The following is an 18,000-nucleotide window of genomic DNA, read 5'->3' as shown; positions in this document are numbered from 1 at the left end:
GGAATAACACGTACAAATACCAGATATGTGTGGCCAACTGCTAAACTTGAGATTTGGCCTAAGTATGTGAGCATGCCCAGTTCAGCCTTCCCATGGCATGTTGTCTGACATATGTCTCATTTATCAAAGTGTGCGAGCATGCCCAGTGTGAGCTTTCCATATGTTGAACTCTGCAGCCCACCACATTTGTGGATGAGTGTGAACTTCAACAAATATCTCCCGCTTATGGTTGTGTGTTGTGTGTCATGTTGTGTAGTTACTGTCCAACTGCTTTGTGTGTGAACACAACAGGGATTATACTGTGCCTGCAGGGTTTGCATGGGTTACTTTGCATACAGTTGTCAACATCCTTTCATACTGACCTAACACTGTAGTACCGTATAGTGTACTGGTTCAGTACTTTCACTGTGGTGGACAGTATCCTGGGCTTTAGTCCTATCACTGCTTTACATTTCCATAGTGAGCACAACAGCCTGGTTAGGGGCCAGTTGTGCACATCTGACCATGTTGCATTATGTTCAGATATGAACTACTTAAACCAGGCTTGTCCAACATTGGTAGTGTATTCCACAACATAGGTGTAAATTTGCAAACACTAGCAATGTGCCCTAGGCCATTTCTAATGCTAGTCGGAGAGTGTGTTTGTCCTTCGACACACATTGTAAGTGGAGTTTGCCATGACATATGTCATGGTTAGTATACTGTGCCTCCGTCTACCTGTGACATAACAGTGATACCCAGGGTAAACCTATCACCTCCCATCCACTCATCAAGATTCCTCTTGAGGAGAATCGATGAGTGACTCTATGGATAACCTGTACTGGGAGTTTACTCATGAGTGGGGGTGGCTTCTGTGTTATGGATCATGCAGTACAGCTTGTCCTATGTATGCCAGTGCTGGGGTTCAGGTCTCTCATGTGCATAGCTCACTGCCATTCAGATTGTACAAGGTGCAGCATGTTCATTGATTCCAGCTTGGACATGGCTTTATACATCAGTCACAGCTTACCTCTGGGTGGGCAGTATGGCAGTGTGTGTAGCTGCAGTTTGTTTAATCAGGCAACACATGGCATCTGTTCAAGCTCTTTGATACTCCTGGTGAGGTACTGTTGGGGAATTTACAGTTGATAGAGGTGTCTGCTGAGGTACATCCCACAGGGGCTATTGTAGTCAATTGTAACACTGATGAAGGATAACTGCAGAGCCACAATGACCTCCCCTTATCTAGATCTGACAACCTTCATGGTTAGGTGGGTATATGGTATGTTTCTGTAAACACTACAGCCACATGTTTGTCCAATGCAGGATATCTATCACCTTGTGTCTCCAGGTCTCTCATTACATGTTAAGTACGTAAGGGGTTAACACCTATGTGGTAATTGGTGGGCACTTACTGTATATCCACGGGGGTTGACTATACACTTTTCTGCAATTAGCTTGCTGACATGGCTATGGCACCAGTTGTCTGTTTCTATGTGGCCCTTTTGTGGGATGCTTGTGTCAGCTGGAGGGTCAGATATGGTGGGCAGTTTGTAGTCCTCTGCAAACATGTTCAGACACAGTCCTTCCATGTTGGCCTGTACCTATGGGACATATATATACCAAACAAGGGAGGTCCCAGGACCAAGCCTTGTGGGATTCCAGTTATATCTGGTTTGCAGTCTGACATGCCTGCAGCATGTCTGACCATGTCAGTTCTGTCCTTGGTCTGGTTTGCAACCCCTCTACTGACATAGGGGTTTATATTTAAGCTGGTGAGCATATCTATAATGAACACATAGGGTATTGTATGGAAGCCTTTAGGTCCAGCTACGCTGTGTGGACCACATTGCCCTCATCAATGACCTTAATGACTGTTTCAAATGAGTCAAACATGTTTAGGGGCAGGATCTGCACTTAAGAAAGCCACACTAGGTAGGGTCCGGTGTCAGTAGGTCCCCAATATCTTTATGTCTGTGGTACATGCTGATCCTTTCCATAGCTGTGCAGACCAAGCCTCTCAGGATTCTGGGGTGGTAGTTTTCAGTATCCATTCAGGCAACACCTTTGTTGAGAACGACCACTGTTGTTGTACACTGCTCTTTGGGTACATATCCTGTGGTAAGGCTGACATTGAGCAGTAGTGTGATTTGGCATTCCATTCTTCTTGGAGTCCATGCTGGACTCAGCCCAGGACACCATCTCATACCATTGCTGCAGTGTGTTTTGCTTTGTAGATGCTGGCTGTTACCTCAGCATTTGCAATGTCAGGGGGACAACAATCTGCTGGGATAGATATTTTGCATTCTGTGGGGGGGGGGGGTGCACTGCACCTGTCAGGATGTATTTTGGCAATATGTGTGTGTGTTTGGTATGTTGTTTGTAATATTTGTGTGATTCAGAGCATATCTGTGAATTCCCAACACGGTTCCTACCATCAGTTGAGGAAGCCTTGGGATTATCCTTAGTGTCCTGTACAATTTGTATCTTCATAGGTTCATAAGTTCATACTAGGCTATCCACCCTAGGGCATTTGTAAGCCTAGCCAGAGTGTGTGTGGCTTTCGCCACCCCTTGCTATGTGAATATTATGGCTATTTATGATTTTCTTTGCTGTGCCTCTGTCTGGACATGACACAGTGAAGACCCCCAGTGTAAATCTACGATCATCCATCCACTTGGCAAGATTCCTGTTGAAGAGTGTCAGTGAGGGGCTCTGCCTAAAATGGAGTGGGATTCTGTTCCAGGGTGTGGGGAGCCTCTGGGTTATGTATCTATCCCTCCAGAACATCCTATTTCATTATGTGTTGAGGTTGACATCTCTCACTCTCACAGCTCCGATGGCTTTGAGTTTTCTGGGGTGGAGCATGTCCATTACTCCTGTGTTGGACATGGCCTTGTACAACAGACATACAATGCCTCTGTGTAGGCAGTATGTGACTGCATTCACCTGGGGTGTCTACAGCCAGGCAGCATATGACATATATTTGAGACCCTTTATCCTCTTGGTGAGGTACATTTGAGGTCTTTCTAACTGCTGCAGGTGTCAGGTAAGGTACATCCCAAATGAGGCATTGTACTAGATTATGGGTCTGATAAGAGGACAGTATCGGGGCACAATGACCTCTGTTGATGTAGATGTGAATCCTTTCATGATACGGTGTCCAATATAGACAGCCTTCCTAGCCACATTGGCAATGTGATTGTCACATAACAGGTTACTGTCCACTTGTGTCCCTAGGTCCCTGATTACTCCTTCCATACATAATGGTTACCACCTATGTGGTAATTTGTGAGTACCTTGTTTGGTATATGGTGGGACATTCATACTGTCCAGTGTCTTCAGGACGGCTGGGTGGGGTTCCTGTGTGTGAGAGTGTGATCTGTTGCATGCTACAGACTGTACAGCAGTCTTGCCTACAGTTAGTTGCACATGGGTGGACTCCAATGCCTTGTGCATTGTCAGTTACCTGGATGTATGGGTGTCTGTGCTGAATATAGATACTCACCCTCCTTTTATGTTTCGTTCCAGGTTTTGGGGCCATAACGCATGATATGTGGTATAACCTTGTAGTGCTGGTGTGCTGTCAGGAGGCTTGCAGCAGGTTTCTGTCACTGCACAGACATCGATGTTCTCCATACTGGGGAGGGCCTCGGGAGCATGCATATTGAGGTTTACACATCTGACATTGGTCAGCATTACCCTTATGTTTCTTTCCACTTAAGTTTTCTAGGGTGGTGGGTTAGTCTTTTCAGCCTTGCCTACGAAAGGCTCTATGGAGGTGGCAAAAGCCTTATCCAATATCCAGACGCCCAGGGGTAACAGGTGCAAGCCATCCCTGGAACAGCTGTGTGGCTTGTCAAGCATGACATCCCAAGCAGACAGACATTGGATCCCCTTGGAATGACACCAGTAATTGTGCCACTTGTTATAACTGATCATTCTGTGTTTGTACTGTGGCATCATTCTTGGTGAGGGTAGGATGCTGCAAACGGTCAGTGTCATACCGGCCTGGACTACATAATCGGAGAGCTCATCTATGTCTCTTTTCATGCAGTCCAGGGAGGTACATCTCAGGTCATTCACACCAGCATGGACTATGACTGCATCATATTTCTACTTGCTTTGGGGTGACCTACATACTTGTGTTATGTGGCGTATTGTAGCAGCCTACAGGCAGCTTACTGTACCCTTTCCCTTGTTCAGTCTTGTGTGAGGGACAGCAGCGTGTCTCACTATGGAGTCACCTATTACAACTGTATAAGGCATGTTGTTTCTCCTTCTGGCCTGTGACTGTTTGGCACACCAGCTTTGTGTACTATGTGTTGCATGTGCTATGTTTGGAGGTTGTTTGATTGGGTGTCTGCTTTGGAGGCCTCTGTTGGTGTGGTGTGTTTGTAATTCGGGCCTCCGGGAATGTTTTTCTGTGTTTATGTCTTTGGTTTGCAGTTGTGATAGGTCTATGTGGGACTGGGTTTGTGGTGTGTGTGGTTACCTTCTCCTCCTGACTAGTTTTGGGAGTACTGAGTTGAGGGAGCTCAGCCTCCAGTTTGGATAAATGGTTGCATCTCTCACATATATTTGTATTTCTTGGGGGAGTTGAGGGTTGTCTGTGTACTTGGGGCAGGTGTAACATTGCCTCAAGATTCACAGATTCAACTTGTTGTAGCTGGCCTTAGTGGATTGTATGTGTGGACATATTTTATTGCCATACTACTGATCAGTGATTACTTCTTTTTTATGTTTGCTCTATCATGTAGTAGCTTCCTCATTCTCTTGCATGGTTTGGTAATGGCTGGTGTCCACCATGCCAGATGCCTGCGTATATGGCATTGTGTCTTGCTTTAATTTAGGATTGCATAATCCAAGCATTCTTGGCAATGTTCATGGAATGCCTGTATAACAGGGTCTGAGGTGTGGTCCATATTTTGCACCTGCACAGGGCCTTTAATGGATTCCACATCAGTTTGGAGGAGAGCAACTTTTGCTTTACACATGCTTTTCACTGTGGTTTTCTGGCCAGGGACTGTGGTCAGGATGTGTATATCCAGTGTGATTACTCTATGGTCTGGTCTTACCAGTGAGCAATACACTTCTCATCTTGCCATCCAGTACCCATGTTGCTGATTATCACATCCAGTATGCTTACACCTCTTGTGGGAGTGGTACGTTGTTCCTGGGCATTTTGGTTTATGGATTCTATGAACTTTTGTCCTACAGTGTTGGAGCTAGTATAATGCTCCCAGTCTATGTCTGGGTATTTTCAGTCACCCAATATAATGTGGTTTGGAGGACTTGATATATTCATGTATTCCAACATAGGCCAGGTACAGTTCCTGGTGTTGGGATGGTAGTCTGTAGCAGGCTATAAACTGGGAGGCAGTTTTAGCCACTGTTACTTGACCATGGCTAGTCCATGCTGCTTCTTGTTCTGGTACCAACATGGGGGTGTGGTTATCCTTGACAATTATTGCTAGTCACCCCCCTTTTGTAGCTTGTTCCATGTTTTGAGGCTGTACAGCACAGTATGAGGTGTAACCTGGTAGTGTTAGGGTGCTGTTGTGAGCCTTGACCCAGTTTTCTGTTACAGCACAGATATCAACATTCTTCATACTGGGTGAGTTTAGACTGCATGCATCCTGCTGTTTAGACTTCTGGCATTGGGTAGCATTACATCTAGGTTCTTATCCCTTCTGATACCTATGGAGGTAGGTTTGTGTTTTGAGCCTTACCTATTCAGGGCACGCTGTGGGTAACAACAGCCTTTGCCAGTATCTATATGGCCTGCACTGATAGGTGCACGCCAGTCCTAGCAGGTGGAGCATCATGTCATGCTCAGCATGTCATCCCAGGCTGGCACACATTGGATCTCCTTTGACTAACTGCAATACTTCAGCCAATTATTGCAAGTGATCATCTCATTGTCATATTGTGGCATGATGCTTGGTGAGGGTAGGATGTTAGTCATGATCCTCAGGTGTGCATATAGTACATGGTGTTACATTACTTAACACATGGCATTCATTCCTCAGGTGGTGCTGCAGGGCCGCCTCTGTCAGATGCGCATATTACACTCCCTGTACATGTTTGTGAGCAGGTCATGTCATTTTAGGCATCCCTGTTATTATTTGAGTGAGTCAGAGGAGGTATCATTCCCAGGGTTCCTACTGAGCCAGTGTATGTGCTATGCATTGCCTCTTTGCCAAGGCCAGGGCATACTGGGCATGCCTCCTTCTGCCTACTGGGGCAGGCTCAGGTTGTTCCTCCTCTGAGTCACGCTCTGCCTGTGATGGCCTTGGCAATGGTGGGGGGCTGTTTGGCCTAGCCCTACGCTGGTCCTGCTGCAGCTGTTTTCGCAAGATCATATTATGTAGCATAGCACATACCATGACAATTTGGGTACATGTAGTTGGTGTGTACTGCAAGGCTCCACCAGATGTGTCCAGACACCGGAACCATGACTTGAGCAGCCCAAACACACGCTCTATTACATTATGTGTTTGTGCATGTGCCTCATTATGGCATTCCTGTTCAGGTGTGTGTGCGTTTCTGATGGGTGTCATCAGCCACGGCTCCAGTTCATAACCTGCATCCCCCACTAGGTATCCGTGTGGGATGTCCCCATTGGCAAATGTCTGGTACAGCTGTGTCAAATGCCAGATGTGTGAGTCATGTTAGCTCCCAGGGCAGCCAGCACACACATTCATTATTATGCCCTGGGCATCACACACGAACTGGCAGTTGATGGAAGGGAAGCCCTTGCGGTTAATTTAGGCCTTACCCCACTCACCGGCTGGTGCTTTGATGAGTATGTGCGTGCAGTCTATTGCACCCACTACCTCAGGGTATTCCGCTATTTGCTGGAAGAGACGCATATTGCTGGCCAATACCTCACGGGCATTGGGGAAATATACATGATCACCGACATGTGCTGACATGGCATCCAGGAACTGGTGCAGTACCCTGGAGGCTAATGCCTGTGATATCCCCATCATATTACCAGTTGGTCTTTGGAAGGTACCTGTTGCTAGTATTCTTAGGCCAACACATACCTTGGTTTCCACTGGGATGGGTTCCCCTCTGTTAGTTCTGTGTGTGAGGCGTGGCCTGCACAGCTCAACTATTTGCTGCAGGAGCTCTCTGTCCACTCTATAGCACTCTACTATCTCCAGCTCATGTAACCCATGGTAGGTGACCCTGGGCCTGTACACTCTTTTCTGTCTCCTCACTGTGGGTTGTCTGTCACCATCTGCATTGTCACCACCCTCAGCAAGTCGCCTATGTCTCATTATGACAGCTATGGTAGCCCCTAACATTTCTGCTCTGAGTTCAGCTTTTTCAGTTTTCACTTCTAATAGCTTACTCCTGTCTTGCAGCGTCTCTTGAGAGAAACATCCTGCACTGCTGTTTGCAGAGTTTTAAGTGCTGGGCTGGGCTACTATTCTGCCTGTGTAATTGCCTGCTTCTAATTGTTTTCACCTGCTATCTCCAGCAGTATTCCCTGCTAGCTTCCTACGAATTCTGTTGCTTCCTTTTTCCTTTCTGTTTCCTCAGGGGGGAGCAGCGTGCCTACTAGCAGAAACACACTCACAGTGGCTTACATGCACGCGCACATGCTTACACGGTTCAGAATCTGCTTATTCGGGTTAAAACGCGTGCACACCAGCGCAAACAGTGTTAAACATCTACCAACAGTCTCCCACATGCTCAGTCTGCCTTACACGCGCGCACACTGTCCTACTCGCGCTTCATGGCGCGCACACATGCGCATGCATGCCCAGCAAGAAACTTTGGTGTAGGCAACAGTGTACACCTTCCATTTCTTGACTTTCCCATGCTTATGTTGTGGCACTCCTCTTTCCATGATATGTGTCTGACATCTGTCATGTAACACTGACATTATTTAATCCAGACATTTGAAAAACTTTGTGAAACTCAAATAAGAAGAGTCATAAACAAGAAGATGTTGACCAAATATAATTTGACATCAGCAGAACAGTTTTGCCTAAAAGAACTAACTAGTACAGACCAATATAAGATTATGAAACCAGATAAAGGTGGTGAGGTTGTCATTATGCTAAATACTGACTATAACAAAAGGATGACATCATTATTAGATGATGATGATACTTATGATAAAGTAAGTAGACATGAGGTCAATAGAGCATATACTAAGATTGATTGGTTAATATATGAATATTTGATGGATGCAAGAATTGACCGAGACATCTTTACATTTATTTCTGTGGAATTCCCTATAATACCATCCATTTTTGGGATTCCAAAAATTCATAAAGATGTACACCACCCCCCATTCAGACCCATTGTATCAGCTAAAGGTTCGAAAACTGAAGCATTAGCTGCATTTATTGATTGTAAATGTAAAGATATTTTGAACTGTTTTCCACACATTCTTGGAGGTTCATGGCATTGTTTAGAACAGGTTAGAATATTTTCAAACAATTTTGACTTCAAGTCTAATTTTTTCATGGCTACCGTAGATGTTATTAATCTTTTTTTCTGTTATTCCCCATGAAAAAGGAGTGGAAATGTTTGAAACATGTCTTAACACACACAACAAGTTAAATGTTTCTGATAACCATCTTATTACAGAAATGCTTGAATTGGTTTTGGAGAACAATTTTGTATATTTCAACAAGGATTATTATATACAGAAAAAGGGAGCTGCAATGGGGGCCAGTTGTGCCCCCATTTATGCCAATTTAGTTTTAGCACAATGGGAATCTGAATTTATATTTACTAGTACTTTTTGGCATAAGGTACTATTATATTTGCGTTATCTGGATGACATACTTATTTTTTGGGGGGGGGTACAAAGGACGAGTTCAATGATTTTATTGTGTTTTTAGGACAGACTACAGATTTTTTTAAATTTACTAGCCATATTTTTGATAACAATGTTGAATTTTTGGACATCAAGCTGACTATTGCTAATAACAGATTTGAGTCAAGTTTATTTAGAAAGAAAACATACTCAAATTCATTGCTACACTTTGACAGCTGCCATCCACTTTATCAAAAAAGAAACCTGGTTAAAGGTCAGATGGTTAGGCTGTCTAGAATTGTTAGTGACAATCATGTTTTTGAACAAGAACTACAAATACTTATGAGTATGTTCTCTGCTAGAGGATATCCCTATGAGTTTGTTTCAAAAGTTAGCCAAGAGATAAAAATCAAGAGACTGACCACATACAAACCTATTATTTCTTATGGACTAGCAGAGGTAGAAAAAACAAATTCTATTGCAGCTCGAAACGATACCTTCATTATTCCATTTAATGACAAAACACAAGAGATTGTCAATATTGTTAAAGAAGTATGGGTTACTGTTATTGATTCAAATGTGGAGCTTTCCAATATTTTAGGTAATTTACCCAAAATTACTTACAGTAAAGGGAAAAATTTGAAAAATGTATTTGAATCTAACACTAACATTGATTTGATGAGACATTCTAGAATGAGCAAATGTGGTGCTTGTCATGTGTGTAGATTCATTAATGATGGTCCATATATTTCTATTTTCAGCTATGGGAAGACTATCAAATGTCCAGGCCATTGTAACTGTAACTCTAGCATGGTTGTATATGCTGCATCTTGTACAGCTTGTCAAGCTTTCTACATAGGGAAAACTATTAGTAAGTTAAAAACTCGCATTACTGAGCATTTAAGTGATATTAAGAGACACAAGTCTACCAGTATGCTATCTAATCACAGTATTAATTGTTCTAACTTCAAAAGATTTCTTTTTTTCGTCATTGACAGAATACCACATAACATACACAAAGGGGGAGACGAAAAAACTATGTTGGAAGCCAAAGAATGCTTATGGCAACTTAGGCTTAATGCATGCAAATGGCCTGGCATTAATGAACAAATAGCAATAACCAGTATTCTTAAACTTAGATCATATTTTTTATGAATTAAAGAAAATGGTTTGTGAATAATTTTTATGAACTTTTAACATTACTTATTGTTAGGTATTTATTATGGAAGTTCAATTTAAACTGTGACTGACATTTTTTTTTCCATAATATTAACAGAATATAAACACATTTTAATTGATAGATTTGTGTTATTAAAATTCATTATTTATTCCTATAATTATAATTAATATAATATTAATTTTTACATACACTATGATGAATATATTAGTTGTTTTTAAAAATTTTTAACGTCTTATTTTGATGATTTACATTTAGATTTATATATTCATATTTATATTTATATTTATATTAAATTAATTCATACTTATATTTAAATAATTATATATTTATATTTAAATATATATTTATATTAATTATATTGGTTTAAGTTTCATTTTTACGATTACAAACATATGATATACATTACTAATATGACTGAAATAATTTACTCTTACCATATGACATATTTATGACATTCTTTTAATTGTCCTTTCTATAGTACATGATTTTTATGTTTATTGTCTCTTTTAAGAAATGAGAAATTGTGTGCTTGATTATTTCCAATTATTACTTAATTATGTAATTAAATGTTATTGAAGTGTGTATATAAGGGATGATTTGTAAGGTATGTTGTACTCTGATGAAGCCCCTTGTTAGAGGGTGAAAGCGCTTAGTATTTTGGACTGTATCGTGTAGTGTCTTCTTGGTTGGTGTATTTTAAATATTAAAGTGGTTTGGAGTGACCAGTATCCATGGTTTGCTGTTACATGTAACACTGAACTCCAATGAACTGCATTTCTTTCTGCCATTCCCCCCTGTGATGTCACCTATTTCCTGCTCTGTTCCTCCCCCTTATGTAACTCTTACACTACTCAGAATGTGCCCATTTGCTATGTGACAGTGGAATTCAGTATCCTAACACTCATTTGCATCAGATTGCCTACTAATGCTTAGTTACATGTCTTAGACTCAGCTTCCCACCTTAGCAACCACTAAACGGTGGCCATGTTGTTTTTGGTCTGCTGGTCCCTGCATTGTAAATCCATGTATTGCATATGACCCACATTTGTGGGTTTATAACCTTCATTTTTATGTTTTATATAGTGCAACCCATTTGCGCAGGGCTGCGCTGCATTTAAACACCGGCAATCACCGAAAAAAATATATATATTTATTTCTCATATTTGCATCAGGGTACCTTGCCAATGGCCACATATTTGGCCATTGGCATGCTGCCTGACACATATGCAGCCTTTATTTGGAGCTGACATGGCTCCATTGTGTTTTTTGAAGAAACATACTCAGTTGTCAACAGAGTACATTTCTGCAGCTAAAACGGCTCTTATATGGGCTGCTTTGGGCTTCCTGGATCGCTAATCTACCTCATTTGCATGCTATTCGGCTGCAAGTGAGGTGATTAGCATATCCATGCCCACTCCATGTAAGAGACGTTTTAGCTGGTCTCTTACATGGACTTTAGGGCTGTTCCTGGATCGCGAAGGCTGCATGGAGTCTTACACTACTCTTAGACTCCATGCAAGCCTTCGTGAATCCTGCCCTTTATGTATTAAGTATTTTGAGCATTTGATTTTTAAACATGTGCTTATTGGCTGTTTTATATTGATTAATATATTTATTATATCTGTATTTGTGCAATTTTAAAAAGTCTGGTGAGGCAGTATCTAACTGCATTTTTATTAAAGCATTCTGCATCTATAGCATTTTTCCTTTTGTTTCATTTTAACATTATACAGTAGTTGTTAAAGTATTGTTTCTTTTTTTTTCGAACACCGTTATTGAATCATTAGTGACATTGACAAATTTACATTCATATAAAAGTAATCACACTATAATTAACGTAAGAAACATTTTACTTCACATATATTGTTACATATCATAGAACCTAAGCAACATTATATAAATTATTCAGTTCTTGCTTTTTTAATATCATAGTCAACATGTACATAGAAAAAGAAACAGAGATAAAAAAAATCTTCTGTAACTGAGAAGGCGGTGGCAGTGGGTGCTATGGAACTAAGGATGGTGGCAGGATTTAGTACTAGAGGAAAAGAGTGCACAACTACTACATTCACAGCTGTAAGATCAATACACATCTGTAGGTGTCTTTTCCTGGTTTTTAATTGGTAAAATAGGTGTATTACAAGGGCTTCTTGTAGGAATAACTACGCCTTGTTGTAGTAAAGCTGAAATAATTGGTTCAATTCCTGCTTCAGCTGCTGCAGAGAGACAACACTGAGTCACCATTGGCAGCTGTACATTAGGTTTTAAGGTAATGTATACAGGTGTAGCATCTTGAATGAATCCTACTTCATTGTCATGTGTAGTCCATAACACTGTGACGGAACTGATTTTAAAAGAAGTATCCATTACAGCCCTAACATCCTACAAACTAGGATTTTGTAACTGCACATGGCCTTTTAAAATTCTAGCATAGTTTGCTGGGTTTGTCTGACTGAAGGAAAAAATCTAAGATAGTCTGAAAATCTACCACAGACCAAGGGTGGACCACATTAATTGTGGTGGGTGCAGTATCATTTCTGCCATATGCAAGGTTAGGAACTTGCTGTAGTGGGTGTAAATGGGTGGGGGTATCTTCTATGTCAGAAGAAGGTTCAGAATCATTCTTATCTGGATTAAATTTATCAGGGCCAAAATATCTGTCCCCATCTTTAATAATAGGAAATTGCTGAACAATTTTATGGAACGGGAAGTGTTGTTTTGTAGGGGAAGAAAATAATACCTCCTTCTTTTGTCTTGTTGGGAAGCCCATTTACATTTGAGGTACTTTAGAACGAGTGTGTTGGGACACTGATGATGTTTCTGAGTCAGTAGAAAAAGTGCAAGGGTAGGGGTGGGCTTGTAGTGCTGGACAGTTAGGAGGGTTGCTGTGATTAAGAAGGCCATGAGGTAATAACCTCTGTGGAGGAAGAAATAACAGAACTCTGCTGGTCAGGGGAATAAGGTGGTGGTGATGCGGTAGGTAAAATTAGACAATCATCGTCGGATGATTCATCACAGCTAATTTTTAAGTTTTGTAAATCTCTAAGCAGATAAGGGCCAGAGAAAGCTTGTTCCTGACTATCTGAACATTGTATACAGTTAACAGTCTTATTGGTGGCTTGCAATTGTGTTTTGAGTTTGGCTGTGTTGTGTTTTAAACTACAAACTATAGAATCATTTTATCTATCTTTAGATTCTACCTACCATGCATTAAAAGTTGACTAACAACTTGCAGGGACTTTGCTACCTTTTTCTTTAAGTCGTTCTTTTGTAGATTTAACAAAATATCTTTATTGAAACTTCCATTGGGATGAAAACTTCATTTCCCATAATTTTTCATTACTTCGTGCCATTTATCTAAATATAAAGAGCTATCTCTCTTACACTGCAGAAACATATGTCTTGATGGAGTGACATAGTCTGGTTCTTTTAAAGTATACACACTCACTCCCATAGTTAAAATAAATAGACAATGTGTAATGATATATCTTAAAAGATGCTCATATTAACCTGCAGTCCTACAAAAATCCACACACATACAGATGAAAAGATATATATATATATATATATATATATATATATATATATATATATATATATATATATGTATATATATCAAAACCCACACTCATAAAAATAAAATGTTTACCCGTTTACGAAAAAGGTCTCCCAAGACTGAAAAGACTAAAATATGGTGCAGTTTCTGAACAGAATCCATACAAAGGGTGTGTAGACAGAAAACTGGTGCAGGGCCCAAAGAAGCACCTTTCTATAGAAACAGCCACAGCAATTTCAGAAAGAAAAAAAAAAAGAAAAAAACGAGTTAAAATGGCACCATCTGTTGTGGTAAATTAATTATAAATAAGCAACTTCAGTCTCGACAAAGTTTAATTATTTATTTAAACACACATGTGAGAGACACAAGCAAAATCAAACATGTCTTCCCTGAGTACATACATGCAGGATCTTTTATAAAGAATATCAATCAGAATAACAAACTATCAATCATACCACTGTCAGCAACCAATAAAAACGTGCTTACTACTATGATTTATTAATTGAGTTATTCATTAGACTAGTACTAAATATCAAATTTAAAATATGTCAGTTGACAGATATAGATCAGCAACAATTTAGACGTTTTTCAACTCAGCATTAATCATGTTGCAAGTTAAAACTCTTCTCATCCGAAAATAGAACAAATGTTGCCTCAGATATAATGTTAAAAACATTTGTTACATTCACATGTTCTAGCTAATTTGCTTGTTCAGTCAAATACATCATTCACATGCTCAAACCTTTTAGTTTCACTTACAGGTTTATCTTCCGGTTTTGCTAACTTATGAAGTTAACCCTTTACAATTGCTTGTGCCAGTAGCAAGTTATTGTTGTATTTGTTGACTTTGAGGGATTTAGACACCCAGCAACATAACTGATCCTGGCACTCTAACGACAGTTGACCATCATGTTATTTCTACCTGTCTGGATAAAATAGAATCTGTATGCCTAACAATAGACTCATCAGTTACTAAAACATTTATTTTTGTGTAAGCAGGTTTTGTGATTGTTTGCAGCTTTGTGACTCCCTGTACTAAATGTCTTGCTATTAAATGTGCTAAGTGAGAGTGGTGGTATTGCATGTTTGTCCTGAGTCTCGGAGGGTTGCGGAGCAGTTTCTTAACAACGTCAGCATATGTGGGTATGATGTTTACATGCAGAGGTGGAGGTGGTCTTGTTTGAAGTTTACTGATTATTTGTTTGGGTTAGAGGGTGGATTCTGTGTTGTGCAGATTAATAAGCCCCTCTTGGAGTTTCTTATGTTGATCTAGTTGTAGTTAGTTATTAGTAAATATTAGCCATTTCCCCAGATAGCCATGCCAAACTTTATAACAGCTGATGTGAATCTTGTCCTTCTGCCTTCTGTCAAGCTGTGCCATTCCAGCTGTTCTATAAGTTATTATGCTATTTTTCCCTATTATCCTGGCCTTCCAGGCCATGCCTCCAAAAAAACTGGACTGTGCTGTCAACTACAAGGCAGGTGAAGGACTTTCTTAGATTAGCTGTGTGCTACTGTAGTTTTCTACATAGCTTATGACTATTATCTGTCATTTGATGGATCTCACAAGGTGCACTGGTCTGTTGAGGTAAACATAGTATTTAACAAATAAACAGGAAAGTCAAAACACCAACTAGAGCAAATGCCTCTCTGTGGGGAACCAAAAAGTATAACACAAAAACAGCAGCAAGCAAACGACAGAGGCAACCACATAGAATACTATTAGCCAGTCTTCTTCAAAGTATCAATCCTTTATTGCTGTACACTGGTAAGCGCTTTCACATACTGCTTCATCGGACCAAAAGACACCTGTACCTCATATCCTGGTCTTATATAGTCTTCCTAGTCATGTGACTTGACTTATTCTATACCTTACAATTTACACAGTAGTAAAAGTTATAAAAGTTGTAAAAAACACAAACAATAACTTAATTAAACATGCATCAACACTAAATGAAACCCCATTTATATCTCATTATTAAATATATAAAATACATACAACTAAACTTATACAGCTGGCATAGAGGATTAACATATATTAAAAAACACTGAAGCAAAAAGCTTCCACTATAGAGATAAAAACAACCTTAATAGATCAGGGACACTTATATCATGCTATAACTAACTTTCTTGAACTGAGAACTGGTTATATTTCCTTAATAATTATATAGAAAAAAATACATATAACTAAGCTTATACAAAGCATAAGCAACTGGGATAGAGGGCTGACATAAACTAAAAACTTTCCAATAAAAGGACATTGAAGCAAAAAGCTTCCACTATTTTTCACAATAATAAAAATAATAAAAATGGCCTTGATGGATCAGGGGTACTAAAGTCATCCTACAGCCAGCTTTCTGGACCTGAGAACTGGTTTAAGGGAGGACCTCTCATTAAGGCCCATAGCCCTGTCCGTCATCAGTCTCATAATCCATCTCCTTCTTTTCAGTCCCACTCCTTATGTTCCCTTCCCAAATGATGGGTCTGACAAGGTCAATGACCATAAAAGGAAAAACATGCTCTTGACCCATAGCCTTAACATGTTTAGCCAAGGCATTATTATCATGTCCTATCCTAATGTCAAACAGATGTTCCCTTATTCTATTACGAAAAGCCCTGTTGGTCTTACCAACATAGAACGAGGAACATGTTAGACAAACTGCCAAATATACCACATTTTGGCAACCACAGTCCGCAGCTATCCTAAATTTATATTCCTGTACTGAGTCCGGATGAACAAACTGATTACTGACCTCAATAAAGCCAATATTAGTGCCCCTGATCTATTAAGGTTGTTTTTATCACTGTGTAATATAGTGGAAGCTTTTTGCTTCAATGTTTTTTAATATATGTTAATCCTCTATGCCAGCTGTATAAGCTTAGTTATATGTATTATTATATATTTAATAATGAGATATAAATGGGGTTTCATTTAGTGTTGATGCATGTTTAATTAAGTTATTGTTTGTGTTTTTACAACTTTTATAACTTTTACTACTGTGTAAATTGCAAGGTATAGAATAAGTCAAGTCACATGACTAGGAAGACTATATAAGACCAGAATATGAGGTACAGGTGTTTTTTGGTCTGATGAAGCAGTATGTGAAAGCGCTTACCATTGTACAGCAATAAAGGATTGATACTTTGAAGAAGACTGGCTAATAGTATTCTATGTGTTTGCCTCTGTCGTTTGCTTGCTGTTGTTTTTGTGTTATAGTATTTAACAAACTTTAAAGGCTTCTGTGTTCCGAAACTGTGTTAATGACACCAGATTTTACTGAAGAGTTTACAAGTCAGGGGTAGGTTTGAGGGCAGTGGTATACCAAGACTTTCAAGGTAAGAATCCTTCTGTGTGCTACATCAGCAGCAAACTGAGCAATGCGAGAAGAATATACTCAGATAAAGATAAAAATGTCTAGCAATAAAGTATGCTTCCTATGGCTTACATGTTCATAGATACTTATTAGTCAATTTGATCTGTGAGGATTTTAAGAACCCTAGATTTAAATAGCCATTTTTTCAAACCTTTATATTTTGTATATGTATAACACAGATGTTTGGGACATTTATTTATTTATTTCCTTTCTCTGTGAGGGTCATGGGTGCTAAACTATGAGCCTCCCATCCAATCATCCAAATTAGTTAGCTTTTTGTAGAGTGGAAGATGGTTCCTTGGAAGTAGTGTTTCCTATCTCTCCAACATGTCATACTAATACTGCAAAAGAGAGAGATTTCTCAAGTGGGTTTTCACACTACTATTGGATGTGTGAATGTCTAATAGATCTAACAAGATGGAGTCAGATGAGGCTGTGTATACAAGGTAGAGGTTGCCCCTTAGTAGCCTGTATGATAGCTAAAAGCAGGACAAGGCTGTGAGATGGTCTGCATAGTTTTTTTTTATGATTTAGGCCCTTGATCTTTTTAGTGAGAAAATAATATAGTCATTTAATTAGTGATACATGTTTGGGTGGGTATATACTGAAGTAGGCATTATATTCAATGACTGGCCTACTTAGTGCTGAGTACAATGGAATGATTCTGTCCGTGAACCTGGACATCATACATTTAGATATAAGCTATGCCATGAAGAATGAGTGTATGCATGGTGATCAAATTACAATTCATTGCTGACATAGGTTCCCAGATCCTTGACTACCTGATCAATTTTCATGGGAGTAAGACTAAGAAAAACAGAGGTGCACATAATGGGTAAACACATGCTAAGATATACTAAAGAATCCTGGGGTGCACTGTTAGTGATGGGCCTTTTACTGTTGTAGAGCTGCAACCTCTAATGTCCTGGGTTGTATTTGTGAGTCATTTTGCTATCCAGTTTGTTACAGATGGATTTACATTTAACTGTGAGAGTCTGACACCTGGCAATGTGAATGCTGGCTGTAGATAATAGACACTGTTGAAGTGTCGCTCCATCCCTATGTGAAAAAATGTGTAAAAGGGGCTGTGGATGGATGGATGGATCGATCGATCGATGAGGGATGG

This window comes from Protopterus annectens, chromosome 2.part1, assembly GCF_019279795.1.
Source record: "Protopterus annectens isolate FY-2018-M chromosome 2.part1, PAN1.0, whole genome shotgun sequence".
NCBI classification, from domain to species: Eukaryota; Metazoa; Chordata; order Ceratodontiformes; family Protopteridae; genus Protopterus; species Protopterus annectens.
Note: the sequence above shows the minus strand (reverse complement) of the source record.